General features: G+C 45.0%; 4 pseudogenes; all 4 read left to right on the forward strand.

The window, feature by feature from the left end:
* Positions 1-5,434: 5,434 nt before the first annotated feature.
* Positions 5,435-7,401, forward strand: LOC123396891 (annotated as a pseudogene).
* Positions 7,355-8,571, forward strand: LOC123396892 (annotated as a pseudogene).
* Positions 8,572-9,660: 1,089 nt separating this feature from the next.
* Positions 9,661-12,766, forward strand: LOC123396893 (annotated as a pseudogene).
* A 360-nt stretch (positions 12,767-13,126) lies between these two features.
* LOC123396894 lies at positions 13,127-16,967 on the forward strand (annotated as a pseudogene).
* Positions 16,968-18,210: the final 1,243 nt, after the last annotated feature.

Consider the following 18,210-nt stretch of genomic DNA (forward strand, 5'->3'; position numbering starts at 1 on the left):
CTTAATAGCATAGTTAGCTCCAAAATGACCTATTTTACGCAAGTTAGCTCCAAAATGACAAACAGTTAGCTCGGCTTCCACCTAAATGACATAATTAGCTTAGTTAGCTCCAAAATGGCCTATTTAATAAAAAATGACCTATTCTTACCTAAGTTCTCTCCTAAATGACATAGTAGGGTTTACTTAGCTCCAAGATGACTCATTCCCCGTAACTTAGCTATTAAATGGTCTATAATAAGCTTAGTTAGCTCCAAAATGGCTTAAAAGCATAGTTAGCTCCAAGTTGACCTATTTTACCCAAGTTAGCACCAAATGACCTATAATTAGCTCGGCTTCCACCTAAACGACATAACTAGCTTAGTTAGCTCCAAAATGGCATATTTAATAAAAAAAATGACCTATACATAGCTAAGTTCTCTCCTAAAAGACATAATAAGGCTTACGTAGCTCCAAGATGACCTATTCCCCCTAACTTAGCTATTAAATGGCCTACAATTAGCTTAGCTAGCTCCAAAATGGCTTAATAAGCATAGTTAACTCCAAAATGACCTATTTTACCCAAGTTAATTAGCACCAAAATGAACTATAACTAGCTCGGCTTCCACCTAAATGACATAATTAGCTTAGTTAGCTCCAAAATGACCTTTATAATAAAAAAAATGACCTATCCTTAGCTAAGTTCTCTTCTAAATGACATAATAAGGATTACGTAACTCCAAGATGACCTATTCCCCTAACTTAGGTATTAAATGGCCTATAATTAGCTTAACTAGCTCCAAAATGGCTTAATAAGCATAGTTAGCTCCAAAATGACATATTTTACCCAAGTTAGCTCCGAAATGACCTATAATTAGCTAGGCTTCCTCCTAAATGACATAATTAGCTGAGTTAGCTCCAAAATGACCTATTTAATAAAAAATGATTTATTCTTAGCTAAGTTCTCTCCTAAATGACATAATAAGGCTTACGTAGCTCCAAGATGACTCATTCCCCCTAACTTATCTATTAATTGGCCTATAATTAGCTTAGCTAGTTTCAAAATGGATTAATAAGCATAGTTAGCTCCAAGTTGACCTATTTTACCCAAGTTAGCTCCAAAATGACCTATAATTAGCTCCGCTTTCACCTAAATGACATAATTGCTTAGTTAGCTCCAAAATGGCCTATTTAATAAAAAATGACCTATCCTTAGTTAAGTTCTCTCCTGAATGACATAATAAGTATTACGTACCTCCAAGATGACCTATTCCCCTAACTTAGCTACTAAATGGCCTATAATTAGCTTAACTAGCTCCAAAATGGCTTAATAAGCATAGTTAGCTACAAGTTGACCTATTTTACCCAAGTTAGCTCCAAAATGACCTATAATTAGCTCATCTTCCACCTAAATGACACAATTAGCTTAGTTAGCTCCAAAATGGCCTATTTAATAAAAAATGACCTATACTTAGCTAAGTTCTCTACTAAATGACATAATAAGGCTTACGTAGCTCCAAGCTGACCTATCCCCCCTAACTTAGCTATTAAATGGCCTATAATTAGCTTAGCTAGCTACAAAATGGCTTAATAAGCATAGTTTGCTCCAAAAAGACTTGTTTTACTTAAGTAGCTCCAAAATGACATATACTTAGCTTTGTTTTGTCCTAAATGATGTAGTAAGCTAATTCTCTTCTTCATCTAGTCTGCTTCTTCTAACTTACTTATTTCCCATTTTGCATATTACATTCACTTCACGGAAGCTTGGAGTATATTGATGGAGTGCTTCAATATGGTTTCTTCTAAAATGGCTTCACGGGAGCTTGGATTGAAACTATTTTAGTAATGGATATGAAACTTTGTATGTATGGATGAAACTAGTGTAATATGTGGTTTGGTACGGATGAAACTTGCATAATATGTATGTATTATGGATGAAACTTATTTTAATATGGTTATGAGTATGGGGCAGTTTGTGTGAAATATATTATGTATTATGGATTATGGATGATACTGTCAAATATATATTATGTTTTATGGATGAAACTGTCAAATATAAAAAATAAAATAAATAGGGGAAGTTTGGACCCTTGGTCGTCTGCCCACCGACGGCAAAGGGGCTACAGCAGACGGTAAAGGGCCAAAACTGGCCTTGTTGAAGCAAACTGGGTGCCCCTTTTGCCGTCTGCCCACAATCATGGCAGATAGCAAAGGGGCAAAGGGAAAACGACAAAGGCTCCAGGGCCGATGACAAAGGCTCCAATGAAAGGGGCTGGGTGCCACCCTTTGCCGTCTGCCTACAATCATGGCAGACGGCAAAGGCTCTATGGGCCGAGCAGGCTACTGTTAACACTTGACGGAGGTGCCCGCGGATCTGCCGTCCCATATTCTTTGTTGTCTGCCCCCCCCCCCCCCCACGGCAAAGATCATTTGCCGTCAGCAGGCCCAATGCATACGGCAAAGAGGCCCTTCATCGGATTTTTGTTTCCCGTCCAGTTTGCCGTCTGCAGACGGATGGCAAAGCCTTTGTCGTCCGGGGTGTCCCCCTTTGCCGTCAGCGATGGCAGATCACAAAGTATCTGATCCGTGTAGTGTACCACAAGCTGCGTTGGAAACCTCGACAACGGCAAACCCGTGATCTCCTCGGATTCCAGGTGGAACACCTCAACCTCGAGATAACCCAAAGTATCCTTAGAATCCCTCGCACAAGATGCTCGAGAAAGGTAAAATAAGTCCAGCAAGGCCGCCTGGCGTGTCGAGGATCCCGATAGGAGCCGTGTATCTCGTTCTCACTACACGATGGATGAGATAAGCGTCAAGTAACTGACGTCCCCAGTTTCCCCAGTTAGTCCGCATGGTGGTCTAGCTTGGGACCAACACCATCAGCACTACCCCATGTATTATGTTGAATTACTCCTCGGGTAGCGCTAACTTCCTATGCAACAAATTACTTATCAATATTATTATGTTGGACAAACATAGTACCAATGTTGGGCCTCGCCAGACGAGTTTTATCCCAAAACGAAAGTCAAGGGGGTCCCCATAACAACCCCAAGCATGTTAGGAGAGCTCAATATGGAACTTAACACTGGTATCCGAAACTAAGGCGGCAAAAGTGGAACAAAACTCCCAGCCAGAAGGCCAAGCCTTCCATCTTTTACCAGGTATATAGGTGCATTAAATTAAATAGCAATAATATGGTGATATAACAAGGAACCCATGTTTTCACATGGAAGCAACTGCACCTACAACTAGCAACACTATCAAAAGGCTGAGCAAGCGGTAACATAGCCAAATGGTGGTTTGTTGGGATGGTGAAAGGTTAGAGGGTTTTCATGGCAATGTTGGGAGGCTGACATTTAAGTGGTAGGCTGCGAGACATAGCGAAAGAAAAGATACAACTAGCATGGCAATGATAGTAATGATATCTAGGGAAATTATCATCTTGCGTGTGGTCCCACTTGGAAGAAGAATGAATCTGTGAAGGACACGAACCAACGTAGTCGAACGGATCCTCACACTCCGAAGCGGTTCGGAACTCTATCGTGAAGAAACAATACGGAACAACAATCAACACACGATAACACCACGACACATGCATGATATGATGCGCAAACAAATATGATGCAAGTCCAATTTAATTATGCAAGGCACGACATGGCAATTCACAACAATCAAACACTACATATTAAGTGAAGCTCAATATGCAATGAGTGGCATCTTGACGAAACTCCACAATCAATTTATTTAGTTCACTCCCGTTTATTTACTTGATAATATTAAATGTTGTTAAACATGGCAAGAGCTGAAGCATAATTAAACTACCTATCTAGGTATATTAAATGAGGTCGGAAACAACATATAGTATTTCCAAAATGTCCCCATATGTTAATTTAGAAATTGATCCAGATCTGAACTAACATATTTTTATATTTATTAGACAACAAAATAAAGTGGACCATGTGATTCTACACGTCATTCTAGTCGATTTACATACACAGATCATTTAAAACGGAGCTATGGATTAAAAGATATGAGCAACACAAGATTTATATGCCACAAATGTAAAATATATGCAAATGACAGCCATAAGCATCTTAAATCATGGATGCACAAGATATACTCAAAGTACATAAAATTCTAGGAAAATTTAAATGAGGCGGACCAATGAACAACAATTCCCAAAAGTCCTCAAAAGTCCTCATGTGCAAATTAAGTTTCGGCATTGTTCTGCCTATACACAATTTTAGAGTTGTTAAACAGCAACATAAATGCTACCATGCTATTCTACACATTTTTCTAGCTAAATTACATATGCAAAACATTTTAATGAGAGCTACGGTTAATTAGTTATGAAATAAATCACTTCAACATGACATCTACGTAAATTTAATTAAACACCAAGTTTAAACATTTTTAACATGGTTGAAAGTTAGATATTGTGAAACTTCAAAAAATTCTAAGCATTTTTCATATATGAAGTTTTAAATTCCGAAGGACGGTCAATTTGCTATGTATTAAAACATTTTAATATGTTATCACGCAAATTAATGCAAACAACATCTTAAACATTTTTAAAGTATGCTTGAAAGTAGAATATTATTAATCTACATAAAATTCTACACATTTTACATTTTAAATACATGCATGAAAGTGAAAACAGCAGGTTATTTAAATATTGGCATTTATTTTTAATTGTGAAATTCTCAGGATATTAGGTAATTTCGTACGTAGGAAAAAAAACATCTTCGGGCCCAAACTGGTGCAGCTGGGCCGGCGGGGCGAGCGTCTCATAGCAACAAATCATCCAGGGCAAGGGTTAGCGAGCTGGGGCTGCTGACCTCGTGGGCTTTAACCCATCAATGGAGCGAGCTTAAGGAGCTGGGGATCTTACGCAGAGGCGGGGATGAGCCGACAGGGCCTTGGGCGGTGTAGAAGGTCGTGGTCCGAGGGTGCGCGAGGCGGCCCAGGCGCAGGTGACGGTCAACGGGCGAGCGGATGCTGGCTCGATCCCATGGATGTCTCGGGCTGGCCGCTCGCGAAGGGAGCTGGGCCAGCTCCTGGTGGCCCACGCGGATGGAGCGACGCGTCTACTCACTGTGCCCGTCGTCTCCCTCCTGGAGAGTGAGCAGGACAGGTTCTTCGGCGGCGGCGCGACACGGCAGGGCTCCGGCTACGGCGACCTGGCAAGGAACTGGCATGGGGGGCTCGGCCACGTCCGTATCTAGTCCCGATCTGAGCTGCTTCTAACGATGCGACTTGCACGGGGCGGCGGCGTGGCAATGTCCTGCTTTCACGGAGAAAGTGAGAGAGAGGAGAGGGTTAGAGAAAGAAAAACAAATGAGAAGCTAGAAGGAGCACGAGTTGGATACTCATCTCCGATGCTCTGACGGGGTGGCGCAGGGTCGTCCACGGGAGGACTTGGCGGCACAGGAACTCCTGGCGGTGGGGTCAGACAATGAACGGATGCCATGGGCGTCTCGAGCGCTGGCTGTGCTGTGGCTACGGGCTCCGCGGGAGGCTGAGGAGCCATTGGAGGAGGCGGCGCTCTGGTGAATCAGCTGCTTGCGGACGATGGGGTCCTGGACCTGCTCGTCACGGGGGCTGCTGCTCCGACAGCTCGTTTCCGATGGACATGCAGGCAAGGAGCATGATCCCCGAGAGCCTTGCCCTGCGGATGCATGGAGGCGGGTGGCTTGCGAGGCTTCGGGCGCTGGATGCATCCAGGGAACACAAGGAGCTGCGGGGTTGGCCGGTTTGGGAATCCGAGGTGGGCGGCGGCTGGATGGGGAGGAGATTCCTGTAAGAATTAACTAAAGGAGCCAACTACGCAGCGGCGCCCCACGCAGGCGTTCCCGTACGGCGGATACCAATCCATCACAGCATTCGTGCATCTGTGACTCAACGTTGTAGGCCTCAACATACAGTGACTCAGCACGCACTTGCATCGGTATTAAGAAAAGACGGACCGGCTGACAGCACATGCAAGCTGATGCATCCATGCAAGTGAGGCGTGACACCACATGCAAGCCGATGCATTCATGCATGTGAGGCGGGACACCACATGCAAGATGATGCATCCATGCATGTGAGGCGTGTGATAATGCTAAAGATACGGACAGCTTCTAACAGGCTTTTACGGAAGGACGACGTGGCCTAATCTAACTGCTCTTTCCCTGATTTCACCGGTGGGACCGTTTTCTTTAAGTAAATTCTAACTAATCATTCTTAACGAGCCTATAAATCTTCCGTAGAACGCCCATATGTGTACCATTACTCACGTCATAAAAAAGCCAAAAGAAGCATGCATGGTTAGATACAGACGCATAGTAAAAATAGACGGTCACTATTCATAACATGACTCAGCTTCTTGACATGCATGTGTTACCAAGTATCGATAATCTGGCAACTAATCTCTACTATTAAAGGGGATCTGTCGTCGTCGTGATGGTTCGACCAACAGATCCCCTCGCTAGCACCCCACCTTTCCTTCGTTAGACCTCCTCTTCCCACGTCCACGTAAAGAAAAACGCTAAGAAAGAAAAAAAAAGTTCGTCGACCTCCTCCTCCCACGTCATACGTCCCTCTCCCAGTCTCCCCCACCTCTCGCCCCAGATCGGTCCTGTCCACGCCGAGCAGTTCCTCATCGCCAACGCCGCTGCCGCCGGTCGAGATCTCGCGGTCCCCGGCCACCCCCGACGCGCCGGCGCCGTCGGAGGACGTGCTGCTGCGAGTCCCCCAGCGCAGCCACCCGATGCCCGCCGGCGACCTCTCCCTCCACCGCATCCGGGCCGGAGACACCTCCCTGGCCGCCATCGCGGCCCTCGGCGCCGTCCAGTGGCCGCTGGCCCGCGACGTCGCGGCCGTCAAACTCGACCCCCGCCACTACTCCTTCTCCTTCGCCCTCCCCGACGATCCGGCCCCCGACCCGCTCCACTACGGCCTCACGCTCTCCGTCCCCGACCCGCGCCTCGACGCCCTGCTCGGCGCCTACACCAGGTTCTCCGCCCACTCCGTCGCCGGCAGCGAGGGGCTGGCCGACGGGGTGCGCGGCGAGTCGAGGCCGCCGCGTACCGGACCACCGTCGCGCCCAACGTCGAGGAGTACGGCAGCGCCGTCGCCAGGGCCATCGCGTCTGGCGCCGAGAACGTGGCCAAGGGGATCCTCTGGTGCGGGGTCATAACCGTGGACAGGCTCCGTTGGGGGAACGAGGTGGTCCGGAAGAGGATCCAGCCCGACGATACTGAGGCCGAGGTCAGCCCGGAGATGCTCAGGCAGATCAAAAGGTAGTGCTTTCTTTCCTCAGCTATTCGTATCACATAAATGTGTTCCTATTTGCTCATGCAGACTTATTAATCAGTGGGATTGTGATGAGTAAATGCTTCAAGGTTTGGGCACATCACAGTTCATAGTTAGATTGTATTACTTGTTGAAATCGTGATGCAAAGTGCGATCATGTGTATCTTATTTCGACTCAAAGGAGTTTATAAATCGTGTTGCGATGTGCCATCATGGGTGTCTCATTTCCATTTGACGTTGCCTAATCTAACTGCTCTTCCCCTGATTTTACCGGTGGGACCGTTCTCTTTAAGTAAATTCCAACCAATCACTCTTAACGAGCCTATAAATCTTCCGTAGAACGCCCGTACGTGTAGCATTACTCACGTCGTAAAAAAGCCGAAAGAAGCATGCATGGTTAGATACAGACGCATAGTAAAAATAGACGGTCACTATTCATAACATGACTCAGCTTCTTGACATGCATGTGTTACCAAGTATCGATAATCTGGCAACTAATCTCTACTATTAAAGGGGGATCTGCCGTCGTCGTGATGGTTCGACCAACAGATCCCCTCGCTAGCACCCCACCTTTCCTTCGTTAAACCTCCTCTTCCCACGTCCACGTAAAGAAAAACGCTAAGAAAGAAAAAAAAAGTTCGTGGACCTCCTCCTCCCACGTCACACGTCCCTCTCCCAGTCTCCCCCACCTCTCGCCCCAGATCGGTCCTGTCCACGCCGAGCAGTTCCTCATCGCCAACACCGCTGCCGCCGGTCGAGATCCCGCGGTCCCCGGCCACCCCCGACGCGCCGGCGCCGTCGGAGGACGTGCTGCTGCGAGTCCCCCAACGCAGCCACCCGCTGCCCGCCGGCGACCTCTCCCTCCACCGCATCTGGACCGGAGACACCTCCCTGGCCGCCATCACGGCCCTCGGCACCGTCCAGTGGCCGCTGGCCCGCGACCGCCCTCCCCGACGACCCGGCCCCCGACCCGCGCCTCGACGCCCTGCTCGGCGCCTACACCAGGTTCTCCGCCCACTCCGTCGCCGGCAGCGAGGGGCTGGCCGACGGGGTGCGCGGCGAGTCGAGGCCGCCGCGTACTGGACCGTCGTCGCGCCCAACGTCGAGGAGTACGGCATCGCCGTCGCCAGGGCCATCGCGTCTGGCGCCGAGAACGTCGCCAAGGGGATCCTCTGGTGCGGGGTCATAACCGTGGACAGGCTCCGCTGGGGGAACGAGGTGCTCCGGAAGAGGATCCATCCCGGCGATACTGAGGCCGAGGTCAGCCCGGAGATGCTCAGGCGGATCAAAAGGTAGTGCTTTCTTTCCTCAGCTATTCGTATCACATAAACGTGTTCCTATTTGCTCATGCAGACTTATTAATCAGTGGGATTGTGATGAGTAAATGCTTCAAGGTTTGGGCACATCACAGTTCATAGTTAGATTGTATTACTGGTTTAAATCGTGATGCAAAGTGCAATCATGTGTATCTTATTTCGATTCAAAGGAGTTTATAAATCGTGTTGCAATGTGCTATCATGGGTATCTCATTTCCATTCGATGTTTTTTCAGTTGTGCTAAATATCTTTATGATTAGTACGGATAATCTCCCCAAATTGTACACGCAATCGTTCTGACACTGGAACTTTTTTTGACTTCCTCTGCTATTTGGCATCGCTGGTGCCATGTTAAACTTGGTTGGTTATTCCTGTTCTGTATGGTGATTCGTGAATTATAGCTATGGCTTGATGCCGTGATTGCATATCATATCATATAGGAAGAATCGCAAGCACTCATGTCGAAAGACTCGGTGATTGTAGACAGCTGCATTTTGATGAATTTTGCAACTGGACTTAGCAATCGAGGCGAGTTCTATATCTAATTACCTTACATTTATTGCATCAAGCAAAGAATAGTAGGAGAGAGCCCTACTGGAATATATCGCTTCCACTATTTTAGGTAACCCGGTTATCCTTATGCTGCTTGTTCAGGCAGTTGTCGAGAATGTGAAGTTGAAGCATGAGAGACATCATCATCATACTTTATCTTCTTGTATTTCAGGTGGCACCTAGGTTTGAAGAGATGGACATGGTGATTGATAGTGATTTCAGTGGGAGTAAGACATACGACTCTGTTATCTGTGGGAGGACCCAAGGCTAGCTGTGTGTGGTTCCAATGTTAGGTTCAGAAAATTCAGGAATTGTTTTGCTGAATGTAAGGGCCAAAGCTGTAATACTGATGGCTATGGATGGATGGATGCTTTGGCAAAAGCAAGGCCAGATGCCACTGCATACCAGAACTACGGAGCCACAATTTGTCTGACATTCATTTGTATCCCCCTTCATTTGTCCATTGCTTGTATCCCCATTTATTTGTCCATGGATCCTCCTTCATATCACCTGACATAAACATCTTTCTGCCTGCAAATTTAGGTACTGCACTACTGATACTATGAGTATATGATTAATTCTTCTTCTATCTGTGTATATTGCCTGGCACAATATTATGCTTCGACTTGGAATGTTTGTTCATGAAGAACGATAACTAATTTTTTTTGACATATCTATATGCTGAATTAGACCTTAATGGATCCGCTGAGTGCCGTGTCGCAGGCCGTGGAATGTGCATGATGAGCACCTCGTGGAGAGACAAGCAGGACCACCACCTTATCAACTTCATTGGTGCGTTCCTGGCCGCCAACTCGTATCGCCTAAACTTCCTGTTGATATCTCCTGTAAGCGCCTCTTCCTGCCCTGCAAATCATAAGTTGCAAATTGCTTCTGTGGTGTGTTCAGAAAAAAAAGTGATCAAGCAGGTGTATTCCAGGACTTCATCTTCAACAATGGGGGGCTATCAATTGCTTTCATCTTTGAGACGAACTGGGACTGCGGGAATGGAGCTGCTGTTTTTAGCAGGTGCGACACTCTTCCCTGCCATGTCTTACAGCAGCATGCTGCTATGGTGTTTGTTCGCTGTAACGATCGTAACGGTGGCTCCACTGTTGGAATGATTCCTGTTGTAGGGTGAATGCACTGAAGAGGCAGTACAAAAATCTCTACGTCTTTGTTGCTGTCCCCACGGTGGAGCAAATCAAATCGTTTAATCAGTCTTATTTCAAGTAAGCACCCAATATGTATTTTGGTAGTGCTGGGTTATGTTAGTTGGGTCATTGTTACTCATGTGTGCCATAACCAAGGTATGGCATGGAGCTTGGCTGCCCTACATTTGTGCCTGTTAACGATTCAGAGATGGGATTTGAGATGATGCTCAAGATTGCTCATGCCCGTGGAGGTAAACATCTAACTTCATTTCACTCATGATCAAGTCCTAAGCTGCAAGCATCTGACAAATCAACACTTGTTTTTCGTTCAGTATGCAAGCAGCAGGACATTAGCTCAACAATGAGGAATGAGGTACTTTCACATGCTTCCATATCTGTTGCTGCACTATCTGTAGCTCTCTAAGCGATTTCTTGCCTGTGTCTGTAGCGGGAGCAAGCAGTTCAGTCCATGGATGCCTATATACGAGTGCTCACCTCTATTCCTGGTATTGATGATCACGATGCCAATATGGTGTGTACTGAACTATCTTTTATCCTAATCTGTAACTGGATGATCTCTTGGCTGCTGGTGTTGTTGGAGCCATTGAGATGCACAATGCTTCGTCGCTCCCACAAAAGAAGAGATTGAGCTCGGTCGTGTCTCCCAACAGCGAGAAGAGGTTGAGCAAAAGAAGCAGCAGATCATGGAGGAGGACCAACGTCACAATGCCCTCAAGTGTTCGAGACAAGAGATTAATGACCCTTCTCATGACGAGGATCTTGAAGAAGATGCAGAGCATGACAGTGCCCCCTACTGGAAACGGCGAGCGCTACGGTCGGAGAAAGCGCATGGGGCAAGCTTGCAAAGGGAGCGTTCGTTGGAGGAGAAGATGGGGGAATATCTCAAGAAATTTCAGCCAGAAACACTGGCAGGGGAATTCTCTGCCATGTTAAAACGGGCCGATTACTTTTTGCACCTGATTCTCCAAAGTGCCCCGATTGTGATTGCTCATCAGGTCTGCCGTTAGTGCTTTTCCACACCTTTTCCAACTTCCCCTTAAATTTGATGATATATGGTAATAATAATAACAATTTATTTCTTCTTTTCAGGATGTCGAGTTACGGTACCGCTACATTTTTAATCACTTTCTGACACTTGCGGATGAGGTCAATGCCTTTGCCATTGATTTTTCCGCTCCATATAGTGCACTGCTCTTTAATCCTGAAATTAATTTGTATTTTTGTTTGGTTCACAATTTGTTTTCAGGATGTTATTGGTAAAACAGACCATGAGATATTGTCAGGAGAGGGTATAGATGAGATGAATAAGGTCAAGAGAGAGGTTATGGCCAAGGGTATACCGATTAAGAGAGAGTTTTTATTTAACACTCCATTGTTCGGACTAAAGGCCTTTGTGGTATACATCGAATCGGTTTTCAGTAAAATAGGGGAAACAATCGGTGTGAATTATGTTGCACTGGACATAACAGACTAGGTGATTTTTTATATTCATTTCTATCATATTCATGTTTCTTCAATTTCCATTCTTTTGAAATCTAGAGAATAATAAGATATTATTATGGTCTCAGTATTATTTCAAGACTGATTATGTGTTTTTTGTTTCCCTTGTTTCTTGTGCACAATTGTACACCTTTCTCTTTAGTGAAAATATCATCGTCATCCTTGTTGGTTTTCGTTAATAAATAGCATCGTCATTCTTGCTGGACTTCATGAATAAAATAGCATCGCCATCCATGTTGGCCTCCATGAATAAAATAGCGTCCCAATCCTTGTTGGTCTCTATGATTTCTTCTTTGATAGTGCACATGAAAAGTATTGTGCAGTGATCTCACAAACTGTTATTTGAGTTTGAGGGTATTTTCCGCATGAGCTAAGATACCATTTTTATTTGAAAATAAATTTCTTCGAACTGAATCTCATTTCATGTCGTTCTACATTGAATTACATTTTATTCCAGGCTTCTGAACTGCGTCTACTTCCTTGAACTTCAGGTCAAAACAAGAGAAAAAATGGCAGACATAAGGGTGAGGGAAGCTGTTCAAAAAGCCAAGAAAACAGAGCATAACAGATCACCTAATATTACAGGTTTGCATGGTGTACATTTTACTCTAGCATTGACTTATTGCATTTTGATTCAGAATTACACTGAGTACTTCCACTTGTCAACAATGCAGAGGACACACCGCAAGCAAAACAAATGTTATCCACAAGGTCACATGAGATCGGATCTCCCATTTCAGAAGTCCTTAGGATAGCCGAGCTTCTTGCAACTACCAAACTGGGTCAAGAACAGCATCAGTTGCTAGAGCTTATGTTATCCTCTGGAAATGCTGTGTTACAATCGATCGATGGCATCCTTGGTCTCTCCAAAGTGGAATCAGGTATTTCAAAGAATATGGTATTTAAGAGAAATCCTTGTTAGGAAATGGACTATTAGGCTATCTATGCAGGGTTGCGGGTAGGGATCCCGGGCATTTTTGTACTTTGGAAGGCGCTTAATGATGCGTTGTTCCTTTAATTAGTTACATTGTTGTGTTTCCTAGATAGCTCCGACTGGCTGAGCACATAACTAACTTGGCAATTGGTTGATAATTAGTACTGATTCAGTTCTTATAATGCAAAGCCACGACAACACTGGTTGATTCGTGCATATATACATATAGTATGTAGTACTCCTTCCGTCTCGAATTGAAGCGCATCTCCTGGCTCATCTACGAGGAGACCCGCGGAGTTCTCAAGATCTTCCTCGAGAACGTCATCCGTGATGTCGTCACCTACATCAAGCACGCCCGCCGCAAGACCATCACCGCCATGGACGTCGTCCACGCGCTCAAGCGGCAGGGACGCACCCTCTACAGATTCGGCGGCTAGGTCGCGTTCTCATCTGTTTATGTTAGTCCGGTGCCGGTGTTGGCCATTGTTACGGGTTACCGGTGTCTTGTGCTGAAATGTTGAATCCACAACTCTAACTTTGAGCTGAATAGTGATAAACTTTTACCTTGTGATCATGGTGACCATTTCGCTGTTTGATTTGACAGACCTACCCAAATCCGCTGGAAGATAACACGGCCTACTCTGTTGTCAAGTAAGACTGAACTTGCTCCTGGCTGGTCTTCCTCTGTATGCTGTTGCTGACTAGAAAACCAAATATTTTGTTTGCAGGGAATACTTCGTTAATCCGGATGACACTGTCTGTCAGAAGGTGAATTCTTGAGAAATTCGCCGTGTACTCGTGTTTCTTTTCTGTCAACAACATGTCAAGTACTTTGGTTTAGACAGTCTTCATTTTGATTCAGCGTCTTGCACGTCTCAATGCAGATTGTTGTTCACAAGGATGGCCCAAGAGGAAACCACTTCCGTCGTGCTGGACCTCGCTAAAGGGTATACCACGCCATTTTTATGCTGGCAAAAGAAAAGGATTGTTCTCTAACCTCTTTGTCTCCATCAGGTCTATTTTGAACCTGACGAGGTCCATGCATGTATTGTCACATGTGGAGGACTCTGCCCTGGGCTTAATACTGTAATTAGGGAAATTGTATGTGGCTTATCTGACATGTACGGTGGCACTAAGATACTTGGGATTCAGGTAAGTCGCTTCTCATTACATTGCATCACAAATTTCAGTACCAAGAAGCTATTCCCCCCTGGATTATATTGCTTCTTTCTGTTTCTTGGAATTACTGGTATACACTTAATTACATTGTTTCTGTTACAACTGTCCAATCACATCAACCTGATATCTAGGAAGATGCATCACGCCAAAACCAAGCATGGATAATGGATATCTATGTCAGTTTGAGGATTCAATATTTTGACTTAGTGCGAGAAAAAATTCTACCAAATTTGTTACGTTGATTATGCTGTACATCAATAGCAGATTCTTTTCACTTACACACTGCGTTACAGTAAGTTTTTGATGTGTGGGATTAGGAATCATAGGAAAAAAATAACAATGGCCTCACAAGAAACTGAGATCAATATTACATTGGTTCTGTCTTCTAATATTATGATTATTTCTATGTAGGGTGGGTATAGAGGTTTCTACGCTCGCAACACCATCGACTTGACCCCCAAGAGTGTAAATGACATTCACAAAAGGGGCGGAACTATTCTTGGCTCATCACGAGGAGGACATGACACCATGAAGATTGTTGATAGCATTTAGTACCGTGGCATAAATCAGGTGAACTAAAGAAAAAACACCATTTATACTATTTTCCGGGCTTGATGGAGTGATTAGGGACATAGATGATGGGTCCCGGCCATCTCCAGTTGTGATGGAACAGTGCCAAGAGGCCATGTCTTGTATGTACTACTTGCTGCATCGTTACCCTTCTAAGTTTACAGGACTTGATAAGGCATCAGTTGTCTTCGAGAGTGCTGTTAGGACGATACTGACTATTCTAAAGTCATCTGCCTTTTCGAGCGATTGTCTGGTGGCCTCTGGAGTCAGCTTCTGTGCTGCAATTCAGGTTTTCATGAGTCCCGTGGAGATTTCCTGATTTATTTCTCAAGGGCTCTTTGGTATCTTTCCTGACCATGAAGATATAAAGGATTTAGCTGTGCATGATGCACTTTCTGATTTTCATCTGAGTGAAGAAATCAGAGATCTCTCGGTTTTGAGTAGACTATGTTTGCTCAGAGGAATTTTGACGGCTATTCCAAGGAAAGCACTCAATGTGCGTCAGCTTCATTCAAATGGATCTTTATGGACTGTATTGTATGATGGGATTTTACCTGAGCTTTGCATGCACTGTGAGAACCCCATTGACAGGCACTTCAATTTCCATGCTCTGGCAGTTACTCAAATATGTCTGCAGCAGATTAAGACATTTGTTTTGGCTGATTTCACTGACTTCTCTGGTGACTATAAGCCTTTCTCTAGGGATGTTGTCAACCGTGTATTAAAAATCATATGGAGCAACCTGGAAGATCCTTTGAGTCAGACTGTAAAACAAGTGCACCTCATCTTTGATCTCCTATTGGATCGTCTCTTCCATCAGAAGACCAAAGCGTCAAATTGGTTTTGTGCGACATTGCAAATGATTTACTTCGCCTAGGTCCACGATGCAAAGGGAGATATATCCCTTTAGCTTCTTTGACAAGGTGACTGGGTGCCAAATCTCTTCTAAGCTTGAAACCAAACCTCCTTCTAGAAACAACCTATGCTTACATAGATGATGATGTTTGCTGTGCTGCAACATCGTTTTTAAAATGCTTCCTTGAGAATTTAAGGGATGAATGCTGGAAGGAGGATGGTGTTGAGCAAGGATATGATGCCTTTAGAGGGTTGTGCTGTGCTGCAACATCGTTTTTAAAATGCTTCTTTGTCTTTTAGGATCACTTTGTTCTTCCCATGCATTATACTCCCTCCGTCCCAAAATAAGTGTCACAACTTTTGTACTAAGTTAGTGCAAATTTAGTATTAAAGCAGCGACACTTATTTTGGGACGGAGGGAGTACAAGTTATTTCAAACCTAAACATTGTAAGCTTGTGCGTTGGTTTCACTCTCTTGTTTTTCCTCCAGGTGTATGTTATTGGTGGTGACGGTAGTCAAAGGGGTGCATGAGTGATTTTTGAAGTAAGCTCCACTATAAACCAGAAGAAAGCTCTCTTTAAGCTGGTTGAATTAGAGCTCTTACTCTCAACATTTTGTCGCTTATAATATCCTTTATATCTTATAATGTGAATCAAATGACATATTGATATTAAGATCAACTGTATATTCTTACATTTTTTTGCTGATATTAAATCAACCGTACCTTTTTTTGTGCTGAAACAAGTTTGTAAGTGTACGTTTACATGAATCTTAATGCAGGAGGTTAGAAAGCGTGGTCTCAAAGTTGCTGTTGCCGGCATTCCTAAGACTATTGATAATGACATCCCGGTAATACTCTGCTCCTGCAGGATGCCGCTCAGGGACAACGGCACGCTCAAAGGAGATGGTGGTGTTCATGCTCTGCCTGTATCGCTCCTTCGAGGCCGCCGAGGGGTGGTAGTCCAGAACGGTGCAGGTGGCAGAGCCGCGGAGGGACAGGGTGTGCCTGGTGGCGGCGACAGGTCACCAAGACGATCAAGCTTGGAGGCCCCCGTGGCATGGTCGGATGGGTCGACCTCTGGCGCGGCATCCTTGTCTGCAACGTGTTTGACGAAAATCCCGCGCTCCATGACGTGCCTGCCGCTGGAGGCTAGGGGCAACTGCGCATCTTACGCCTACCACAAGCGTTGCTCCTCCCCGGTCCGAGACATCACCATCAGCCCGAGCAAAGACTACATAAGTACATCGAGATGGAAACTGACCTGCAGAGAAGGCCGGAGGCGGTGACCGCCGAGGAGGAATGCTTCCACCAGAAGCCACGCCCTCAACCCAGCTTCGATGGCTCGAGGTCCACCACATGGAGCATGCCGATCCCGATTCTGTCATGGGAGGGCTGGAGCCCCGGCTGCACCATCGATGCCGATGAAACCATCGTCCAGCCAATGCACCACAAGCTGCTGCGTGGGATGTCAGGAAGTATCAGTGACAATGAGCCCACTCACGTGACGTCGCTGCCAGTCCTCGCCACGGGTTTCCTTGCAATGAGCATGGATGATGATGTAGTGTGCCTGCTCCGTGCAAGTCTTGCTCCACTGACGAGATGGAAGTGGTGATTTCTATTGATTTGAGGAAGAAGATGCTCCGAGGAGTGGGCAAGCTTGTTGCCGGCAAAGACTTCGCTGACATGCACAACCGCGGCACCTAGATCTCTAAGTATCTCGGTCCCAAATTCCCAATACGACCGCAGGTAACTTCGCTTTACTGCTACTGCTTCTTGTGTATTTTACCACCTGAATCAAGTGTCTTGTTATACGTCCGTACTTGCTTGGCAGTCTGATTTCATATCTTTTCCAGGCAAAGCATGATGTTCGTTAACATAATGAAGTTTGTGAGGGCTAAAGCTAGGTATGCTAGCTCCTGTAAATTGGACATGCCTCCTTATTAATTTGGAAACGAATAAGACCTAGGGTCTTATCACTTATGGCAGTATTCTTTTGATCAGTATGGTCTGAAACTCTGAAGGACCAACTTCAGATGTTAAGAGACTTAACTTAAGAGTGTCAGGTGATGGTGTGTAATGGGAGGGTAGCAATTATGGTTGTTATATTATGTACTTTGCTGTGTAACTGGCATATCAGCTGATAAAACAGTTCTTGGGAGGCCGTACTGCCATGGTAAGAAAAATAAACAGTGAATTATGTAGCATTTTACGCAGCATGGCAACACGTGTTCTTCTAACAGAATAGACAGACTGCTGACGGTTGGATGTTGTCAGAAATACCCTGACACCATATTTCGAACCGACACTTGTTAAATGGTGGAATTCGAATAAACACTGTAAAGGCAGATGATATGCATCCAAGTAATGGTGTTTAGACCTGTTCGTAGCCAAATCAAGCAAGTACTATGCCTGGAAAGAAAAAAATGATGTACATGTCATTCCTAAAAGCAGTACTCAATTTCGTGGCAACTATTTTCATGGAAGCAGGGGAAGCAAAAAAATTCAGAGCATGGTTGCCAGTTTGAACTTAGTGGTGCTCACGTCGAAACATTACATCAAACTTGTGCGGAGGTTAATTCACAACTTTATCAATTTCTATAAATTAGCAAACTGCTGCATGCACAAGTATTTACTTTCTATAGAAATCTATGAAATGTAAATGTGTTGGATTTTTCACTTGTGGCATCATAATATCATATTTAGTTCCCAGTTCCCAATAGAAAACACTTTTGAAGCAGATCATCATATTCCAAATATAATTGAAAGTAACACTGCTACCTCTAATGGCAAGAAGCGGGAGAAAATCAGTTTATCAATGGCAATCACATACCATCATGTCTACAAATTTGTAAATT

The sequence above is a fragment of the Hordeum vulgare genome, chromosome 5H (genome assembly GCF_904849725.1).
Source record: "Hordeum vulgare subsp. vulgare chromosome 5H, MorexV3_pseudomolecules_assembly, whole genome shotgun sequence".
Classification (NCBI taxonomy): Eukaryota; Viridiplantae; Streptophyta; class Magnoliopsida; order Poales; family Poaceae; genus Hordeum; species Hordeum vulgare.